We start from the raw sequence: 23,573 nt of genomic DNA, 5'->3' as shown, positions 1-23,573 counted from the left end.
CTATTGGGTTTCACTAAAAAGTCAATTGGAAGACTTGACTATTGTTGTTAAAAGACATAGGCATTCATATTATAGAGCCACAAACCACACTAGTAAAATAAAAATATAATAACATGGGATTCAAACCAATGACAGTCTTAATTTGATAGTGCAAACCCAACACCTTACAAACTGTGCTAACCAGACTGTGCATACCAGACACACAATTTATCAGAGATTTAAGTAAATAAGCTACAGTGTCCAAGGTACTAAACATAATATATTCTATGGGGTGTCATAAGCAAGTCATTAGAATACTTTCCTACTAAATTTATAAGACATAAGCATTCAATATTTTAGTAAACAAAGATAAATAAAGCTATCTATTGGGTTTCACTAAAAAGTCAATTGGAAGACTTGACTATTGTTGTTAAAAGACATAGGCATTCATATTATAGAACCACAAACCACACTAGTAAAATAAAAACATGATAACATGGGATTTGAACCAACGACAGTCTTAATTTGATAGTGCAAACGCAACACCTTACTAACTGTGCTAACCAGACTGTGCATACCAAGTGCACAATTTATCAGAGATTTAAGTGAATAAGCAAGGTGCTAAACATAATATATTCTATGGGGTGTCATAAGCAAGTAATTAGAATACTTTCCTACTAAATTAATAAGACATAAGCATTCAATATTTGAGTAAACAAAGAGAAAATAAAGCTATCTATTGGGTTTCACTAAAAAGTCCATTGGAAGACTTGACTATTGTTGTTAAAAGACATAGGCATTCATATTATAGAGCCACAAACCACACTAGTAAAATAAAAACATGATAACATGGGACTTGAACCAATGACAGTCTTAATTTGATAGTGCAAACCCAACACCTTACAAACTGTGCTAACCAGACTATGCATACCAGACACCCAATTTATCAGAGATTTAAGTGAATAAGCTACAGTGTCCAAGGTACTAAACATAATAAACTCTATGGGATGTCATAAGCAAGTCATTAGAATACTTTCCTACTAAATTTATAAGACATAAGCATTCAATATTTTAGTAAACAAAGATAAATAAAGCTATCTATTGGGTTTCACTAAAAAGTCAATTGGAAGACTTGACTATTGTTGTTAAAAGACATAGGCATTCATATTATAGAGCCACAAACCACACTAGTAAAATAAAAATATGATAACATGGGATTCAAACCAATGACAGTCTTAATTTGATAGTGCAAACCCAACACCTTACAAACTGTGCTAACCAGACTGTGCATACCAGACACACAATTTATCAGAGATTTAAGTAAATAAGCTACAGTGTCCAAGGTACTAAACATAATATATTCTATGGGGTGTCATAAGCAAGTCATTAGAATACTTTCCTACTAAATTTATAAGACATAAGCATTCAATATTTGAGTAAACAAAGAGAAAATAAAGCTATCTATTGGGTTTCACTAAAAAGTCCATTGGAAGACTTGACTATTGTTGTTAAAAGACATAGGCATTTAAGTGAATAAGCTACAGTGTCCAAGGTACTAAACATAATAAACTCTATGGGATGTCATAAGCAAGTCATTAGAATACTTTCCTACTAAATTTATAAGACATAAGCATTCAATGTTTTAGTAAACAAAGAGAAAATAAAGCTATCTATTGGGTTTCACTAAAAAGTCAATTGGAAGACTTGACTATTGTTGTTAAAAGACATAGGCATTTATATTATAGAGCCACAAACCACACTAGTAAAATAAAAACATGATAACATGGGATTCAAACCAATGACAGTCTTAATTTGATAGTGCAAACCCAACACCTTACAAACTGTGCTAACCAGACTGTGCATACCAGACACACAATTTATCAGAGATTTAAGTAAATAAGCTACAGTGTCCAAGGTACTAAACATAATATATTCTATGGGGTGTCATAAGCAAGTCATTAGAATACTTTCCTACTAAATTTATAAGACATAAGCATTCAATATTTGAGTAAACAAAGAGAAAATAAAGCTATCTATTGGGTTTCACTAAAAAGTCCATTGGAAGACTTGACTATTGTTGTTAAAAGACATAGGCATTCATATTATAGAACCACAAACCACACTAGTAAAATAAAAACATGATAACATGGGATTTGAACCAATGACAGTCTTAATTTGATAGTGCAAACCCAACACCTTACTAACTGTGCTAACCAGACTGTGTATACCAAGTGCACAATTTATCAGAGATTTAAGTGAATAAGCAAGGTGCTAAACATAATATATTCTATGGGGTGTCATAAGCAAGTCATTAGAATACTTTCCTACTAAATTAATAAGACATAAGCATTCAATATTTGAGTAAACAAAGAGAAAATAAAGCTATCTATTGGGTTTCACTAAAAAGTCCATTGGAAGACTTGACTATTGTTGTTAAAAGACATAGGCATTCATATTATAGAGCCACAAACCACACTAGTAAAATAAAAACATGATAACATGGGACTTGAACCAATGACAGTCTTAATTTGATAGTGCAAACCCAACACCTTACAAACTGTGCTAACCAGACTATGCATACCAGACACCCAATTTATCAGAGATTTAAGTGAATAAGCTACAGTGTCCAAGGTACTAAACATAATAAACTCTATGGGATGTCATAAGCAAGTCATTAGAATACTTTCCTACTAAATTTATAAGACATAAGCATTCAATATTTGAGTAAACAAAGAGAAAATAAAGCTATCTATTGGGTTTCACTAAAAAGTCCATTGGAAGACTTGACTATTGTTGTTAAAAGACATAGGCATTCATATTATAGAACCACAAACCACACTAGTAAAATAAAAACATGATAACATGGGATTTGAACCAATGACAGTCTTAATTTGATAGTGCAAACCCAACACCTTACTAACTGTGCTAACCAGACTGTGCATACCAAGTGCACAATTTATCAGAGATTTAAGTGAATAAGCAAGGTGCTAAACATAATATATTCTATGGGGTGTCATAAGCAAGTCATTAGAATACTTTCCTACTAAATTAATAAGACATAAGCATTCAATATTTGAGTAAACAAAGAGAAAATAAAGCTATCTATTGGGTTTCACTAAAAAGTCCATTGGAAGACTTGACTATTGTTGTTAAAAGACATAGGCATTCATATTATAGAGCCACAAACCACACTAGTCAAATAAAAACATGATAACATGGGACTTGAACCAATGACAGTCTTAATTTGATAGTGCAAACCCAACACCTTACAAACTGTGCTAACCAGACTATGCATACCAGACACCCAATTTATCAGAGATTTAAGTGAAAAAAGCTACAGTGTCCAAGGTACTAAACATAATAAACTCTATGGGATGTCATAAGCAAGTCATTAGAATACTTTCCTACTAAATTTATAAGACATAAGCATTCAATATTTTAGTAAACAAAGATAAATAAAGCTATCTATTGGGTTTCACTAAAAAGTCAATTGGAAGACTTGACTATTGTTGTTAAAAGACATAGGCATTCATATTATAGAGCCACAAACCACACTAGTAAAATAAAAACATGATAACATGGGATTCAAACCAATGACAGTCTTAATTTGATAGTGCAAACCCAACACCTTACAAACTGTGCTAACCAGACTGTGCATACCAGACACACAATTTATCAGAGATTTAAGTAAATAAGCTACAGTGTCCAAGGTACTAAACATAATATATTCTATGGGGTGTCATAAGCAAGTCATTAGAATACTTTCCTACTAAATTTATAAGACATAAGCATTCAATATTTGAGTAAACAAAGAGAAAATAAAGCTATCTATTGGGTTTCACTAAAAAGTCCATTGGAAGACTTGACTATTGTTGTTAAAAGACATAGGCATTCATATTATAGAACCACAAACCACACTAGTAAAATAAAAACATGATAACATGGGATTTGAACCAATGACAGTCTTAATTTGATAATGCAAACCCAACACCTTACTAACTGTGCTAACCAGACTGTGCATACCAAGTGCACAATTTATCAGAGATTTAAGTGAATAAGCAAGGTGCTACACATAATATATTCTATGGGGTGTCATAAGCAAGTCATTAGAATACTTTCCTACTAAATTAATAAGACATAAGCATTCAATATTTGAGTAAACAACGAGAAAATAAAGCTATCTATTGGGTTTCACTAAAAAGTCCATTGGAAGACTTGACTATTGTTGTTAAAAGACATAGGCATTCATATTATAGAGCCACAAACCACACTAGTCAAATAAAAACATGATAACATGGGACTTGAACCAATGACAGTCTTAATTTGATAGTGCAAACCCAACACCTTACAAACTGTGCTAACCAGACTATGCATACCAGACACCCAATTTATCAGAGATTTAAGTGAAAAAAGCTACAGTGTCCAAGGTACTAAACATAATAAACTCTATGGGATGTCATAAGCAAGTCATTAGAATACTTTCCTACTAAATTTATAAGACATAAGCATTCAATATTTTTGTAAACAAAGATAAATAAAGCTATCTATTGGGTTTCACTAAAAAGTCAATTGGAAGACTTGACTATTGTTGTTAAAAGACATAGGCATTCATATTATAGAGCCACAAACCACACTAGTAAAATAAAAACATGATAACATGGGATTCAAACCAATGACAGTCTTAATTTGATAGTGCAAACCCAACACCTTACAAACTGTGCTAACCAGACTGTGCATACCAGACACACAATTTATCAGAGATTTAAGTAAATAAGCTACAGTGTCCAAGGTACTAAACATAATATATTCTATGGGGTGTCATAAGCAAGTCATTAGAATACTTTCCTACTAAATTTATAAGACATAAGCATTCAATATTTGAGTAAACAAAGAGAAAATAAAGCTATCTATTGGGTTTCACTAAAAAGTCCATTGGAAGACTTGACTATTGTTGTTAAAAGACATAGGCATTCATATTATAGAACCACAAACCACACTAGTAAAATAAAAACATGATAACATGGGATTTGAACCAATGACAGTCTTAATTTGATAATGCAAACCCAACACCTTACTAACTGTGCTAACCAGACTGTGCATACCAAGTGCACAATTTATCAGAGATTTAAGTGAATAAGCAAGGTGCTACACAGAATATATTCTATGGGGTGTCATAAGCAAGTCATTAGAATACTTTCCTACTAAATTAATAAGACATAAGCATTCAATATTTGAGTAAACAACGAGAAAATAAAGCTATCTATTGGGTTTCACTAAAAAGTCCATTGGAAGACTTGACTATTGTTGTTAAAAGACATAGGCATTCATATTATAGAGCCACAAACCACACTAGTAAAATAAAAACATGATAACATGGGACTTGAACCAATGACAGTCTTAATTTGATAGTGCAAACCCAACACTTTACAAACTGTGCTAACCAGACTATGCATACCAGACACTCAATTTATCAGAGATTTAAGTGAATAAGCTACAGTGTCCAAGGTACTAAACATATTAAACTCTATGGGATGTCATAAGCAAGTCATTAGAATACTTTCCTACTAAATTTATAAGACATAAGCATTCAATATTTTAGTAAACAAAGATAAATAAAGCTATCTATTGGGTTTCACTAAAAAGTCAATTGGAAGACTTGACTATTGTTGTTAAAAGACATAGGCATTCATATTATAGAGCCACAAACCACACTAGTAAAATAAAAATATGATAACATGGGATTCAAACCAATGACAGTCTTAATTTGATAGTGCAAACCCAACACCTTACAAACTGTGCTAACCAGACTGTGCATACCAGACACACAATTTATCAGAGATTTAAGTAAATAAGCTACAGTGTCCAAGGTACTAAACATAATATATTCTATGGGGTGTCATAAGCAAGTCATTAGAATACTTTCCTACTAAATTTATAAGACATAAGCATTCAATATTTGAGTAAACAAAGAGAAAATAAAGCTATCTATTGGGTTTCACTAAAAAGTCCATTGGAAGACTTGACTATTGTTGTTAAAAGACATAGGCATTCATATTATAGAACCACAAACCACACTAGTGAAATAAAAACATGATAACATGGGATTTGAACCAATTACAGTCTTAATTTGATAGTGCAAACCCAACACCTTACTAACTGTGCTAACCAGACCGTGCATAGCAAACGCACAATTTATCAGAGATTTAAGTGAATAAGCAAGGTGCTAAACATAATATATTCTATGGGGTGTCATAAGCAAGTCATTAGAATACTTTCCTACTAAATTAATAAGACATAAGCATTCAATATTTGAGTAAACAAAGAGAAAATAAAGCTATCTATTGGGTTTCACTAAAAAGTCCATTGGAAGACTTGACTATTGTTAAAAGACATAGGCATTCATATTATAGAGCCACAAACCACACTAGTAAAATAGAAACATGATAACATGGGACTTGAACCAATGACGGTCTTAATTTGATAGTGCAAACCCAACACCTTACAAACTGTGCTAACCAGACTAAGCATACCAGACACCCAATTTATCAGAGATTTAAGTGAATAAGCTACAGTGTCCAAGGTACTAAACATAATAAACTCTATGGGATGTCATAAGCAAGTCATTAGAATACTTTCCTACTAAATTTATAAGACATAAGCATTCAATATTTGAGTAAACAAAGAGAAAATAAAGCTATCTATTGGGTTTCACTAAAAAGTCCATTGGAAGACTTGACTATTGTTGTTAAAAGACATAGGCATTCATATTATAGAGCCACAAACCACACTAGTAAAATAAAAACATATTAACATGGGATTTGAACCAATGACTGTCTTAATTATATAGTGCAAACCCAACACCTTACTAACTGTGCTAACCAGACTGTGCATACCAGAAACACAATTTATCAGAGATTTAAGTGAGTAAGCTACCGTGTCCAAGGTACTAAACATAATATATTCTATGGGGTGTCATACGCAAGTCATTAGAATACTTTTCTACTACAATTATAAGACATAAGCATTCAATATTTGAGTAAACAAAGAGAAAATAAAGCTATCTATTGGGTTTCACTAAAAAGTCCATTGGAAGACTTGACTTGTTGTTAAAAGACATAGGCATTCATATTATAGAGCCACAAACCACACTAGTAAAATAAAAACAAGATAACATGGGATTCGAACCAATAACAGTATTAATTTCATAGTGCAAAACAACACCTTACTAACTGTGCTAACCAGAATGTGCATACCAGACCCACAATTTATCAGAGATTTAAGTGAATAAGCTACAGTGTCCAAGGTACTAAACATAATAAACTCTATGGGATGTCATAAGCAAGTCATTAGAATACTTTCCTACTAAATTTATAAGACATAATCATTCAATATTTTAGTAAACAAAGAGAAAATAAAGCTATCTATTGGGTTTCACTAAAAAGTCAATTGGAAGACTTGACTATTGTTGTTAAAAGACATAGGCATTCATATTATAGAGCCACAAACCACACTAGTAAAATAAAAACATGATAACATGGGATTCAAACCAATGACAGTCTTAATTTGATAGTGCAAACCCAACACCTTACAAACTGTGTTAACCAGACTGTGCATACCAAACACACAATTTATCAGACATTTAAGTGAATAAGCTACAGTGTCCAAGGTACTAAACATAATATATTCTATGGGGTGTCATAAGCAAGTCATTAGAATACTTTCCTACTCAATTTATAAGACATAAGCATTCAATATTTGAGTAAACAAAGAGAAAATAAAGCTATCTATTGGGTTTCACTAAAAAGTCCATTGGAAGACTTGACTTGTTGTTAAAAGACATAGGCATTCATATTATAGAGCCACAAACCACACTAGTAAAATAAAAACATGATAACATGGGATTCAAACCAATGACAGTCTTAATTTGAAAGTGCAAACCCAACACCTTACAAACTGTGCTAACCAGACTGTGCATACCAGACACACAATTTATCAGAGATTTAAGTGAATAAGCTACAGTGTCCAAGGTACTAAACATAATAAACTCTATGGGATGTCATAAGCAAGTCATTAGAATACTTTCCTACTAAATTTATAAGACATAAGCATTCAATATTTTAGTAAACAAAGAGAAAATAAAGCTTTCTATTGGGTTTCACTAAAAAGTCCATTGGAAGACTTGACTATTGTTGTTAAAAGACATAGGCATTCATATTATAGAGCCACAAACCACACTAGTAAAATAAAAACATGATAACATAGGATTCGAACCAATGACAGTCTTAATTTGATAGTGCAAACCCAACACCTTACTAACTGTGCTCACCAGACTGTGCATACCAGGCGCACAATTTATCAGAGATTTAAGTGAATAAGCTACAGTGTCCAAGGTACTAAACATAATATATTCTATGGGGTGTCATAAGCAAGTCTTTAGAATACTTTCCTACTTAATTTATAAGACATAAGCATTCAATATTTGAGTAATCAAAGAGAAAATAAAGCTATCTATTGGGTTTCACTAAAAAGTCCATTGGAAGACTTGACTATTGTTGTTAAAAGACATAGGCATTCATATTATAGAGCCACAAACCACACTAGTAAAATAAAAACATGATAACATGGGATTCGAACCAATGACAGTCTTAATTTGATAGTGCAAACCCAACACCTTACTAACTGTGCGTACCAGGCGCACAATTTATCAGAGATTTAAGTGAATAAGCTACAGTGTCCAAGGTACTTAACATAATATATTCTATGGGGTGTCATAAGCAAGTCTTTAGAATACTTTCCTACTTAATTTATAAGACATAAGCATTCAATATTTGAGTAAACAAAGAGAAAATAAAGCTATCTATTGGGTTTCACTAAAAAGTCCATTGGAAGACTTGACTATTGTTGTTAAAAGACATAGGCATTCATATTATAGAGCCACAAACCACACTAGTAAAATATAAACATGATAACGTGGGATTCAAACTAATGACAGTCTTAATTTGATAGTGCAAATCCAACACCTTACTAACTGTGCTAACCAGACTGTGCATACCAGGCGCACAATTTATCAGTGATTTAAGTGAATAAGCTACAGTGTCCATGTACTAAACATAATATATTCTATGTGGTGTCATAAGCAAGTCATTAGAATACTTTCCTACTAAATTTATAAGACATAAGCATTCAATATTTGAGTAAACAAAGAGAAAATAAAGCTATCTATTGGGTTTCACTAAAAAGTCCATTGGAAGACTTGACTATTGTTGTTAAAAGACATAGGCATTCATATTATAGAGCCACAAACCACACTAGTAAAATAAAAACATGATAACATGGGATTTGAACCAATGACAGTCTTAATTTGATAGTGCAAACCCAACACCTTACAAACTGTGCTAACCAGACTATGCATACCAGACACCCAATTTATCAGAGATTTAAGTGAATAAGCTACAGTGTCCAAGGTACTAAACATAATAAACTCTATGGGATGTCATAAGCAAGTCATTAGAATACTTTCCTACTCAATTTATAAGACATAAGCATTCAATATTTGAGTAAACAAAGAGAAAATAAAGCTATCTATTGGGTTTCACTAAAAAGTCCATTGGAAGACTTGACTATTGTTGTTAAAAGACATAGGCATTCATATTATAGAGCCACAAACCACACTAGTAAAATAAAAACATATTAACAAGGGATTCTAACCAATGACAGTCTTAATTATATAGTGCAAACCCAACACCTTACTAACTGTGCTAACCAGACTGTGCATACCAGAAACACAATTTATCAGAGATTTAAGTGAATAAGCTACCGTGTCCAAGGTACTAAACATAATATATTCTATGGGGTGTCATACGCAGGTCATTAGAATACTTTCCTACTACAATTATAAGACATAAGCATTCAATATTTGAGTAAACAAAGAGAAAAAAAAGCTTTCTATTGGGTTTCACTAAAAAGTCCATTGGAAGACTTGACTATTGTTGTTAAAAGACATAGGCATTCATATTATAGAGCCACAAACCACACTAGTAAAATAAAAACATGATAACGTGGGATTCGAACTAATGACAGTCTTAATTTGATAGTGCAAACCCAACACCTTACTAACTGTGCTCACCAGACTGTGCATACCAGGCGCACAATTTATCAGAGATTTAAGTGAATAAGCTACAGTGTCCAAGGTACTAAACATAATATATTCTATGGGGTGTCATAAGCAAGTCTTTAGAATACTTTCCTACTTAATTTATAAGACATAAGCATTCAATATTTGAGTAAACAAAGAGAAAATAAAGCTATCTATTGGGTTTCACTAAAAAGTCCATTGGAAGACTTGACTATTGTTGTTAAAAGACATAGGCATTCATATTATAGAGCCACAAACCACACTAGTAAAATAAAAACATGATAACGTGGGATTCGAACTAATGACAGTGTTAATTTGATAGTGCAAACCCAACACCTTACTGACCGTGCTAACCAGACTGTGCATACCAGGCAAACAGTTTATCTGTGATTTAAGTGAATAAGCTACAGTGTCCATGTACTAAACATAATATATTCTATGGGGTGTCATAAGCAAGTCATTAGAATACTTTCCTACTAAATTAATAAGACATAAGCATTCAATATTTGAGTAAACAAAGAGAAAATAAAGCTATCTATTGGGTTTCACTAAAAAGTCCATTGGAAGACTTGACTATTGTTGTTAAAAGACATAGGCATTCATATTATAGAGCCACAAACCACACTAGTAAAATAAAAACATGATAACATGGGATTTGAACCAATGACAGTCTTAATTTGATAGTGCAAACCCAACACCTTACAAACTGTGCTAACCAGACTATGCATACCAGACACCCAATTTATCAGAGATTTAAGTGAATAAGCTACAGTGTCCAAGGTACTAAACATAATAAACTCTATGGGATGTCATAAGCAAGTCATTAGAATACTTTCCTACTCAATTTATAAGACATAAGCATTCAATATTTGAGTAAACAAAGAGAAAATAAAGCTATCTATTGGGTTTCACTAAAAAGTCCATTGGAAGACTTGACTATTGTTGTTAAAAGACATAGGCATTCATATTATAGAGCCACAAACCACACTAGTAAAATAAAAACATATTAACAAGGGATTCTAACCAATGACAGTCTTAATTATATAGTGCAAACCCAACACCTTACTAACTGTGCTAACCAGACTGTGCATACCAGAAACACAATTTATCAGAGATTTAAGTGAATAAGCTACCGTGTCCAAGGTACTAAACATAATATATTCTATGGGGTGTCATACGCAGGTCATTAGAATACTTTCCTACTACAATTATAAGACATAAGCATTCAATATTTGAGTAAACAAAGAGAAAAAAAAGCTTTCTATTGGGTTTCACTAAAAAGTCCATTGGAAGACTTGACTATTGTTGTTAAAAGACATAGGCATTCATATTATAGAGCCACAAACCACACTAGTAAAATAAAAACATGATAACGTGGGATTCGAACTAATGACAGTCTTAATTTGATAGTGCAAACCCAAAACTTTACAAACTGTGCTAACCAGACTACGCATACCAGACACCCAATTTATCAGAGATTTAAGTGAATAAGCTACAGTGTCCAAGGTACTAAACATAATAAACTCTATGGGATGTCATAAGCAAGTCATTAGAATACTTTCCTACTAAATTTATAAGACATAAGCATTCAATATTTTAGTAAACAAAGAGAAAATAAAGCTATCTATTGGGTTTCACTAAAAAGTCAATTGGAAGACTTGACTATTGTTGTTAAAAGACATAGGCATTCATATTATAGAGCCACAAACCACACTAGTAAAATAAAAACATGATAACATGGGATTCAAACCAATGACAGTCTTAATTTGATAGTGCAAACCCAACACCTTACATACTGTGCTAACCAGACTGTGCATACACGTCCCACAATTTATCAGAGATTTAAGTGAATAAGCTACAGTGTCCAAGGTACTAAACATAATAAACTCTATGGGATGTCATAAGCCAGTCATTAGAATACTTTCCTACTAAATTTATAAGACATAAGCATTCAATATTTTAGTAAACAAAGAGAAAATAAAGCTATCTATTGGGTTTCACTAAAAAGTCAATTGGAAGACTTGACTATTGTTGTTAAAAGACATAGGCATTCATATTATAGAGCCACAAACCACACTAGTAAAATAAAAACATGATAACATGGGATTCGAACCAATGACAGTCAAAATTTGATAGTGCAAACCCAACACCTTACAAACTGTGCTAACCAGACTGTGCATACCAGACACAAATTTATCAGACATTTAAGTGAATAAGCTACAGTGTCCAAGGTACTAAACATAATATATTCTATGGGGTGTCATAAGCAAGTCATTAGAATACTTTCCTACTCAATTTATAAGACATAAGCATTCAATATTTGAGTAAACAAAGAGAAAATAAAGCTATCTATTGGGTTTCACTAAAAAGTCAATTGGAAGACTTGACTTGTTGTTAAAAGACATAGGCATTCATATTATAGAGCCACAAACCACACTAGTAAAATAAAAACATGATAACATGGGATTCAAACCAATGACAGTCTTAATTTGAAAGTGCAAACCCAACACCTTACAAACTGTGCTAACCAGACTGTGCATACCAGACACACAATTTATCAGAGATTTAAGTGAATAAGCTACAGTGTCCAAGGTACTAAACATAATAAACTCTATGGGATGTCATAAGCAAGTCATTAGAATACTTTCCTACTAAATTTATAAGACATAAGCATTCAATATTTTAGTAAACAAAGAGAAAATAAAGCTTTCTATTGGGTTTCACTAAAAAGTCCATTGGAAGACTTGACTATAGTTGTTAAAAGACATAGGCATTCATATTATAGAGCCACAAACCACACTAGTAAAATAAAAACATGATAACATGGGATTCGAACCAATGACAGTCTTAATTTGATAGTGCAAACCCAACACCTTACTAACTGTGCTCACCAAACTGTGCATACCAGGCGCACAATTTATCAGAGATTTAAGTGAATAAGCTACAGTGTCCAAGGTACTAAACATAATATATTCTATGGGGTGTCATAAGCAAGTCTTTAGAATACTTTCCTACTTAATTTATAAGACATAAGCATTCAATATTTGAGTAAACAAAGAGAAAATAAAGCTATCTATTGGGTTTCACTAAAAAGTCCATTGGAAGACTTGACTATTGTTGTTAAAAGACATAGGCATTCATATTATAGAGCCACAAACCACACTAGTAAAATAAAAACATGATAACATGGGATTCGAACCAATGACAGTCTTAATTTGAAAGTGCAAACCCAACACCTTACTAACTGTGCATACCAGGCGCACAATTTATCAGAGATTTAAGTGAATAAGCTACAGTGTCCAAGGTACTAAACATAATATATTCTATGTGGTGTCATAAGCAAGTCATTAGAATACTTTCCTACTAAATTTATAAGACATAGGCATTCAATATTTGAGTAAACAAAGAGAAAATAAAGCTATCTATTGGGTTTCACTAAAAAGTCCATTGGAAGACTTGACTATTGTTGTTAAAAGACATAGGCATTCATATTATAGAGCCACAAACCACACTAGTAAAATAAAAACATGATAACATGGGATTTGAACCAATGACAGTCTTAATTTGATAGTGCAAACCCAACACCTTACAAACTGTGCTAACCAGACTATGCATACCAGACACCCAATTTATCAGAGATTTAAGTGAATAAGCTACAGTGTCCAAGGTACTAAACATAATAAACTCTATGGGATGTCATAAGCAAGTCATTAGAATACTTTCCTACTCAATTTATAAGACATAAGCATTCAATATTTGAGTAAACAAAGAGAAAATAAAGCTATCTATTGGGTTTCACTAAAAAGTCCATTGGAAGACTTGACTATTGTTGTTAAAAGACATAGGCATTCATATTATAGAGCCACAAACCACACTAGTAAAATAAAAACATGATAACGTGGGATTCGAACTAATGACAGTGTTAATTTGATAGTGCAAACCCAACACCTTACTGACCGTGCTAACCAGACTGTGCATACCAGGCAAACAGTTTATCTGTGATTTAAGTGAATAAGCTACAGTGTCCATGTACTAAACATAATATATTCTATGGGGTGTCATAAGCAAGTCATTAGAATACTTTCCTACTAAATTAATAAGACATAAGCATTCAATATTTGAGTAAACAAAGAGAAAATAAAGCTATCTATTGGGTTTCACTAAAAAGTCCATTGGAAGACTTGACTATTGTTGTTAAAAGACATAGGCATTCATATTATAGAGCCACAAACCACACTAGTAAAATAAAAACATGATAACATGGGATTTGAACCAATGACAGTCTTAATTTGATAGTGCAAACCCAACACCTTACAAACTGTGCTAACCAGACTATGCATACCAGACACCCAATTTATCAGAGATTTAAGTGAATAAGCTACAGTGTCCAAGGTACTAAACATAATAAACTCTATGGGATGTCATAAGCAAGTCATTAGAATACTTTCCTACTCAATTTATAAGACATAAGCATTCAATATTTGAGTAAACAAAGAGAAAATAAAGCTATCTATTGGGTTTCACTAAAAAGTCCATTGGAAGACTTGACTATTGTTGTTAAAAGACATAGGCATTCATATTATAGAGCCACAAACCACACTAGTAAAATAAAAACATGATAACGTGGGATTCGAACTAATGACAGTGTTAATTTGATAGTGCAAACCCAACACCTTACTGACCGTGCTAACCAGACTGTGCATACCAGGCAAACAGTTTATCTGTGATTTAAGTGAATAAGCTACAGTGTCCATGTACTAAACATAATATATTCTATGGGGTGTCATAAGCAAGTCATTAGAATACTTTCCTACTAAATTAATAAGACATAAGCATTCAATATTTGAGTAAACAAAGAGAAAATAAAGCTATCTATTGGGTTTCACTAAAAAGTCCATTGGAAGACTTGACTATTGTTGTTAAAAGACATAGGCATTCATATTATAGAGCCACAAACCACACTAGTAAAATAAAAACATGATAACATGGGATTTGAACCAATTACAGTCTTAATTTGATAGTGCAAACCCAAAACTTTACAAACTGTGCTAACCAGACTATGCATACCAGACACCCAATTTATCAGAGATTTAAGTGAATAAGCTACAGTGTCCAAGGTACTAAACATAATAAACTCTATGGGATGTCATAAGCAAGTCATTAGAATACTTTCCTACTAAATTTATAAGACATAAGCATTCAATATTTTAGTAAACAAAGAGAAAATAAAGCTATCTATTGGGTTTCACTAAAAAGTCAATTGAAAGACTTGACTATTGTTGTTAAAAGACATAGGCATTCATATTATAGAGCCACAAACCACACTAGTAAAATAAAAACATGATAACATGGGATTCAAACCAATGACAGTCTTAATTTGATAGTGCAAACCCACCACCTTACATACTGTGCTAACCAGACTGTGCATACACGACCCACAATTTATCAGAGATTTAAGTGAATAAGCTACAGTGTCCAAGGTACTAAACATAATAAACTCTATGGGATGTCATAAGCAAGTCATTAGAATACTTTCCTACTAAATTTATAAGACATAAGCATTCAATATTTGAGTAAACAAAGAGAAAATAAAGCTATCTATTGGGTTTCACTAAAAAGTCCATTGGAAGACTTGACTATTGTTGTTAAAAGACATAGGCATTCATATTATAGAGCCACAAACAACACTAGTAAAATAAAAACATATTAACATGGGATTTGAACCAATGACAGTCTTAATTATATAGTGCAAACCCAACACCTTACTAACTGTGCTAACCAGACTGTGCATACCAGAAACACAATTTATCAGAGATTTAAGTGAGTAAGCTACCGTGTCCAAGGTACTAAACATAATATATTCTATGGGGTGTCATACGCAAGTCATTAGAATACTTTTCTACTACAATTATAAGACATAAGCATTCAATATTTGAGTAAACAAAGAGAAAATAAAGCTATCTATTGGGTTTCACTAAAAAGTCCATTGGAAGACTTGACTATTGTTGTTAAAAGACAGGCATTCATATTATAGAGCCACAAACCACACTAGTAAAATAAAAACATGATAACATGGGATTCGAACCAATAACAGTCTTAATTTCATAGTGCAAAACAACACCTTACTAACTGTGCTAACCAGAATGTGCATACCAGACCCACAATTTATCAGAGATTTAAGTGAATAAGCTACAGTGTCCAAGGTACTAAACATAATAAACTCTATGGGATGTCATAAGCAAGTCATTAGAATACTTTCCTACTAAATTAATAAGACATAAGCATTCAATATTTGAGTAAACAAAGAGAAAATAAAGCTATCTATTGGGTTTCACTAAAAAGTCCATTGGAAGACTTGACTATTGTTGTTAAAAGACATAGGCATTCATATTATAGAGCCACAAACCACACTAGTAAAATAAAACATGATAACATGGGATTTGAACCAATTACAGTCTTAATTTGATAGTGCAAACCCAAAACTTTACAAACTGTGCTAACCAGACTATGCATACCAGACACCCAATTTATCAGAGATTTAAGTGAATAAGCTACAGTGTCCAAGGTACTAAACATAATAAACTCTATGGGATGTCATAAGCAAGTCATTAGAATACTTTCCTACTAAATTTATAAGACATAAGCATTCAATATTTTAGTAAACAAAGAGAAAATAAAGCTATCTATTGGGTTTCACTAAAAAGTCAATTGAAAGACTTGACTATTGTTGTTAAAAGACATAGGCATTCATATTATAGAGCCACAAACCACACTAGTAAAATAAAAACATGATAACATGGGATTCAAACCAATGACAGTCTTAATTTGATAGTGCAAACCCACCACCTTACATACTGTGCTAACCAGACTGTGCATACACGACCCACAATTTATCAGAGATTTAAGTGAATAAGCTACAGTGTCCAAGGTACTAAACATAATAAACTCTATGGGATGTCATAAGCAAGTCATTAGAATACTTTCCTACTAAATTTATAAGACATAAGCATTCAATATTTGAGTAAACAAAGAGAAAATAAAGCTATCTATTGGGTTTCACTAAAAAGTCCATTGGAAGACTTGACTATTGTTGTTAAAAGACATAGGCATTCATATTAAAGAGCCACAAACAACACTAGTAAAATAAAAACATATTAACATGGGATTTGAACCAATGACAGTCTTAATTATATAGTGCAAACCCAACACCTTACTAACTGTGCTAACCAGACTGTGCATACCAGAAACACAATTTATCAGAGATTTAAGTGAGTAAGCTACCGTGTCCAAGGTACTAAACATAATATATTCTATGGGGTGTCATACGCAAGTCATTAGAATACTTTTCTACTACAATTATAAGACATAAGCATTCAATATTTGAGTAAACAAAGAGAAAATAAAGCTATCTATTGGGTTTCACTAAAAAGTCCATTGGAAGACTTGACTATTGTTGTTAAAAGACAGGCATTCATATTATAGAGCCACAAACCACACTAGTAAAATAAAAACATGATAACATGGGATTCGAACCAATAACAGTCTTAATTTCATAGTGCAAAACAACACCTTACTAACTGTGCTAACCAGAATGTGCATACCAGACCCACAATTTATCAGAGATTTAAGTGAATAAGCTACAGTGTCCAAGGTACTAAACATAATAAACTCTATGGGATGTCATAAGCAAGTCATTAGAATACTTTCCTACTAAATTTATAAGACATAAGCATTCAATATTTTAGTAAACAAAGAGAAAATAAAGCTATCTATTGGGTTTCACTAAAAAGTCAATTGGAAGACTTGACTATTGTTGTTAAAAGACATAGGCATTCATATTATAGAGCCACAAACCACACTAGTAAAATAAAAACATGATAACATGGGATTCGAACCAATGACAGTCAAAATTTGATAGTGCAAACCCAACACCTTACAAACTGTGCTAACCAGACTGTGCATGCCAGACACACAATTTATCAGACATTTAAGTGAATAAGCTACAGTGTCCAAGGTACTAAACATAATATATTCTATGGGGTGTCATAAGCAAGTCATTAGAATACTTTCCTACTCAATTTATAAGACATAAGCATTCAATATTTGAGTAAACAAAGAGAAAATAAAGCTATCTATTGGGTTTCACTAAAAAGTCAATTGGAAGACTTGACTTGTTGTTAAAAGACATAGGCATTCATATTATAGAGCCACAAACCACACTAGTAAAATAAAAACATGATAACATGGGATTCAAACCAATGACAGTCTTAATTTGAAAGTGCAAACCCAACACCTTACAAACTGTGCTAACCAGACTGTGCATACCAGACGCACAATTTATCAGAGATTTAAGTGAATAAGCTACAGTGTCCAAGGTACTAAACATAATAAACTCTATGGGATGTCATAAGCAAGTCATTAGAATACTTTCCTACTAAATTTATAAGACATAAGCATTCAATATTTTAGTAAACAAAGAGAAAATAAAGCTTTCTATTGGGTTTCACTAAAAAGTCCATTGGAAGACTTGACTATTGTTGTTAAAAGACATAGGCATTCATATTATAGAGCCACAAACCACACTAGTAAAATAAAAACATGATAACATGGGATTCGAACCAATGACAGTCTTAATTTGATAGTGCAAACCCAACACCTTACTAACTGTGCTCACCAGACTGTGCATACCAGGCGCACAATTTATCAGAGATTTAAGTGAATAAGCTACAGTGTCCAAGGTACTAAACATAATATATTCTATGGGGTGTCATAAGCAAGTCTTTAGAATACTTTCCTACTTAATTTATAAGAAATAAGCATTCAATATTTGAGTAAACAAAGAGAAAATAAAGCTATCTATTGGGTTTCACTAAAAAGTCCATTGGAAGACTTGACTATTGTTGTTAAAAGACATAGGCATTCATATTATAGAGCCACAAACCACACTAGTAAAATAAAAACATGATAACATGGGATTCGAACCAATGACAGTCTTAATTTGATAGTGCAATCCCAACACCTTACAAACTGTGCTAACCAGACTATGCTTACCAGACACCCAATTTATCAGAGATTTAAGTGAATAAGCTACCGTGTCCAAGGTACTAAACATAATATATTCTATGGGGTGTCATACGCAGGTCATTAGAATACTTTCCTACTACAATTATAAGACATAAGCATTCAATATTTGAGTAAACAAAGAGAAAATAAAGCTTTCTATTGGGTTTCACTAAAAAGTCCATTGGAAGACTTGACTATTGTTGTTAAAAGACATAGGCATTCATATTATAGAGCCACAAACCACACTAGTTAAATAAAAACATGATAACGTGGGATTCGAACTAATGACAGTCTTAATTTGATAGTGCAAACCCAACACCTTACTAACTGTGCTAACCAGACTGTGCATACCAGGCGCACAATTTATCAGAGATTTAAGTGAATAAGCTACAGTGTCCATGTACTAAACATAATATATTCTATGTGGTGTCATAAGCAAGTCATTAGAATACTTTCCTACTAAATTTATAAGACATAAGCATTCAATATTTGAGTAAACAAAGAGAAAATAAAGCTATCTATTGGGTTTCACTAAAAAGTCCATTGGAAGACTTGACTATTGTTGTTAAAAGACATAGGCATTCATATTATAGAGCCACAAACCACACTAGTAAAATAAAAACATGATAACATGGGATTTGAACCAATGACAGTCTTAATTTGATAGTGCAAACCCAACACCTTACAAACTGTGCTAACCAGACTATGCATACCAGACACCCAATTTATCAGAGATTTAAGTGAATAAGCTACAGTGTCCAAGGTACTAAACATAATAAACTCTATGGGATGTCATAAGCAAGTCATTAGAATACTTTCCTACTCAATTTATAAGACATAAGCATTCAATATTTGAGTAAACAAAGAGAAAATAAAGCTATCTATTGGGTTTCACTAAAAAGTCCATTGGAAGACTTGACTATTGTTGTTAAAAGACATAGGCATTCATATTATAGAGCCACAAACCACACTAGTAAAATAAAAACATGATAACGTGGGATTCGAACTAATGACAGTCTTAATTTGATAGTGCAAACCCAACACCTTACTAACTGTGCTCACCAGACTGTGCATACCAAGCGCAAAATTTATCAGAGATTTAAGTGAATAAGCTACAGTGTCCAAGGTACTAACATAATATATTCTATGGGGTGTCATAAGCAAGTCTTTAGAATACTTTCCTACTTAATTTATAAGACATAAGCATTCAATATTTGAGTAAACAAAGAGAAAATAAAGCTATCTATTGGGTTTCACTAAAAAGTCCATTGGAAGACTTGACTATTGTTGTTAAAAGACATAGGCATTCATATTATAGAGCCACAAACCACACTAGTAAAATAAAAACATGATAACGTGGGATTCGAACTAATGACAGTGTTAATTTGATAGTGCAAACCCAACACCTTACTGACCGTGCTAACCAGACTGTGCATACCAGGCAAACAGTTTATCTGTGATTTAAGTGAATAAGCTACAGTGTCCATGTACTAAACATAATATATTCTATGGGGTGTCATAAGCAAGTCATTAGAATACTTTCCTACTAAATTAATAAGACATAAGCATTCAATATTTGAGTAAACAAAGAGAAAATAAAGCTATCTATTGGGTTTCACTAAAAAGTCCATTGGAAGACTTGACTATTGTTGTTAAAAGACATAGGCATTCATATTATAGAGCCACAAACCACACTAGTAAAATAAAAACATGATAACATGGGATTTGAACCAATTACAGTCTTAATTTGATAGTGCAAACCCAAAACTTTACAAACTGTGCTAACCAGACTATGCATACCAGACACCCAATTTATCAGAGATTTAAGTGAATAAGCTACAGTGTCCAAGGTACTAAACATAATAAACTCTATGGGATGTCATAAGCAAGTCATTAGAATACTTTCCTACTAAATTTATAAGACATAAGCATTCAATATTTTAGTAAACAAAGAGAAAATAAAGCTATCTATTGGGTTTCACTAAAAAGTCAATTGGAAGACTTGACTATTGTTGTTAAAAGACATAGGCATTCATATTATAGAGCCACAAACCACACTAGTAAAATAAAAACATGATAACATGGGATTCAAACCAATGACAGTCTTAATTTGATAGTGCAAACCCACCACCTTACATACTGTGCTAACCAGACTGTGCATACACGACCCACAATTTATCAGAGATTTAAGTGAATAAGCTACAGTGTCCAAGGTACTAAACATAATAAACTCTATGGGATGTCATAAGCAAGTCATTAGAATACTTTCCTACTAAATTTATAAGACATAAGCATTCAATATTTGAGTAAACAAAGAGAAAATAAAGCTATCTATTGGGTTTCACTAAAAAGTCCATTGGAAGACTTGACTATTGTTGTTAAAAGACATAGGCATTCATATTATAGAGCCACAAACAACACTAGTAAAATAAAAACATATTAACATGGGATTTGAACCAATGACAGTCTTAATTATATAGTGCAAACACAACACCTTACTAACTGTGCTAACCAGACTGTGCATACCAGAAACACAATTTATCAGAGATTTAAGTGAGTAAGCTACCGTGTCCAAGGTACTAAACATAATATATTCTATGGGGTGTCATACGCAAGTCATTAGAATACTTTTCTACTACAATTATAAGACATAAGCATTCAATATTTGAGTAAACAAAGAGAAAATAAAGCTATCTATTGGGTTTCACTAAAAAGTCCATTGGAAGACTTGACTATTGTTGTTAAAAGACAGGCATTCATATTATAGAGCCACAAACCACACTAGTAAAATAAAAACATGATAACATGGGATTCGAACCAATAACAGTCTTAATTTCATAGTGCAAAACAACACCTTACTAACTGTGCTAACCAGAATGTGCATACCAGACCCACAATTTATCAGAGATTTAAGTGAATAAGCTACAGTGTCCAAGGTACTAAACATAATAAACTCTATGGGATGTCATAAGCAAGTCATTAGAATACTTTCCTACTAAATTTATAAGACATAAGCATTCAATATTTTAGTAAACAAAGAGAAAATAAAGCTATCTATTGGGTTTCACTAAAAAGTCAATTGGAAGACTTGACTATTGTTGTTAAAAGACATAGGCATTCATATTATAGAGCCACAAACCACACTAGTAAAATAAAAACATGATAACATGGGATTCGAACCAATGACAGTCAAAATTTGATAGTGCAAACCCAACACCTTACAAACTGTGCTAACCAGACTGTGCATACCAGACACACAATTTATCAGACATTTAAGTGAATAAGCTACAGTGTCCAAGGTACTAAACATAATATATTCTATGGGGTGTCATAAGCAAGTCATTAGAATACTTTCCTACTCAATTTATAAGACATAAGCATTCAATATTTGAGTAAACAAAGAGAAAATAAAGCTATCTATTGGGTTTCACTAAAAAGTCAATTGGAAGACTTGACTTGTTGTTAAAAGACATAGGCATTCATATTATAGAGCCACAAACCACACTAGTAAAATAAAAACATGATAACATGGGATTCAAACCAATGACAGTCTTAATTTGAAAGTGCAAACCCAACACCTTACGAACTGTGCTAACCAGACTGTGCATACCAGACGCACAATTTATCAGAGATTTAAGTGAATAAGCTACAGTGTCCAAGGTACTAAACATAATAAACTCTATGGGATGTCATAAGCAAGTCATTAGAATACTTTCCTACTAAATTTATAAGACATAAGCATTCAATATTTTAGTAAACAAAGAGAAAATAAAGCTTTCTATTGGGTTTCACTAAAAAGTCCATTGGAAGACTTGACTATTGTTGTTAAAAGACATAGGCATTCATATTATAGAGCCACAAACCACACTAGTAAAATAAAAACATGATAACATGGGATTCGAACCAATGACAGTCTTAATTTGATAGTGCAAACCCAACACCTTACTAACTGTGCTCACCAGACTGTGCATACCAGGCGCACAATTTATCAGAGATTTAAGTGAATAAGCTACAGTGTCCAAGGTACTAAACATAATATATTCTATGGGGTGTCATAAGCAAGTCTTTAGAATACTTTCCTACTTAATTTATAAGAAATAAGCATTCAATATTTGAGTAAACAAAGAGAAAATAAAGCTATCTATTGGGTTTCACTAAAAAGTCCATTGAAAGACTTGACTATTGTTGTTAAAAGACATAGGCATTCATATTATAGAGCCACAAACCACACTAGTAAAATAAAAACATGATAACATGGGATTCGAACCAATGACAGTCTTAATTTGATAATGCAAACCCAACACCTTACTAACTGTGCTAACCAGACTGTTCATATAAGACACACAATTTATCAGAGATTTAAGTGAATAAGCTACAGTGTCCAAGGTACTAAACA

Source organism: Pseudophryne corroboree, chromosome 8, assembly GCF_028390025.1.
Source record: "Pseudophryne corroboree isolate aPseCor3 chromosome 8, aPseCor3.hap2, whole genome shotgun sequence".
Classification (NCBI taxonomy): Eukaryota; Metazoa; Chordata; class Amphibia; order Anura; family Myobatrachidae; genus Pseudophryne; species Pseudophryne corroboree.
This window is presented reverse-complemented; position numbering follows the sequence as displayed.